General features: G+C 48.5%; 1 pseudogene; it reads right to left on the bottom strand.

Annotated features, from left to right (window-relative positions):
* Positions 1-257: 257 nt before the first annotated feature.
* LOC133237900 (U6 spliceosomal RNA) lies at positions 258-357 on the bottom strand (annotated as a pseudogene).
* Between the last annotated feature and the right edge of the window lie 867 nt (positions 358-1,224).

A 1,224-nucleotide genomic window follows, 5' to 3' on the forward strand; every position in this document is an offset into this window, starting at 1 on the left:
TCCACTCTCCTCCTCTCTTATCCTCCCATCCAAACCCCCTCGCCTCTGCCTTTGTCAAAGGCACTGATGGTGTCTTCTCCACAAGAGGCTGGCTGGGAGTGTGAGGAAGAGGCAAAACTCAAAGGTAATTTTGTCCTCTTGTTGTTAAATTTTTTCTTAATTTTTTAATAGTACGATAATTGCTTTACAATGTTGTGTTGCTTTCTGCCATACAACGATGAGAATCAGCCAAAGGTATACATATGTCCCTTCCCTCTAAAAGTGTGGAAACATTCATGAATTTTCATGTCATCCTTGCTCAGGGGCCACGCTAATCTCTGTATCGTTCTAGTTTTAGTATAAATGCTGCCAAAGCAAGCTCTACTTTGTCTCCTTATCCCTGTGAGCTGAGAACAGAGGGACCATGAGCTCGAGGTCATCAAAATACACACGGTGACCATGAGGCGGCTGTCAGGACCTGCCATCTAGGGGGTGGCTCTTAGAAGAACCACTCCCCACCCTCTGCTCTTGTTGCTGGTGGAGGTCACTGTGAGCCCCACAGATGACCTGGATATCACACACATGCACACATGCACACGTGCACACACACTCTTCACACTACTGACTGGGGTCACACATGTGCTGACATGGCTGTGTTTCCAAGCCTCTTCGACCTCTGCTCCCTCCTCACCAGCCCCTGCCGATGCTTCGTCATCCTTCAGAGTTCCCGGCAGAGGCCTCCTCATCTGCTCAGCCTTCTCTGCTGCCTCCAAGGCTGGATTGGGCACCTTTCTCAAGGGCACCGAGACTCCCGCTGTGAGAGTGTCTACACGCACCCAGTTGGCTGTACTGGAATAGGATGTTCCTGGGTCTTCACTACGTTGTCTTTACCTCAAGAATCTAGCACATGAGTTGTTGTTTTTGTCATTGTTCAGTCACTAAGTCATGTCCGACTCTGTGACCCCATGGACTACAGCATGCCAGACTTCCCTGTTCTTCACCATCTCCTAGAGTTTGCTCAAATTTATGTCCATTGAATTGGTGATCCTATCCAACCATCTCACTTAAGTTGGTGTCCCGTAACTTAAATAATGATTGAACAGTGAGTGTGTGAACAGTCGTATTTTGCACAAATACAACCCCTCGGGGGAAGGCCTTCTGTACATCAGAGGTGGGCTACCTGTAATGGGAAGCTCCCAGAAGGGATTCTCTGAATGGGTCTGTCCAACATCCTGGGCAAACAGT

This window comes from Bos javanicus, chromosome 24 (genome assembly GCF_032452875.1).
Source record: "Bos javanicus breed banteng chromosome 24, ARS-OSU_banteng_1.0, whole genome shotgun sequence".
NCBI lineage: Eukaryota > Metazoa > Chordata > Mammalia > Artiodactyla > Bovidae > Bos > Bos javanicus.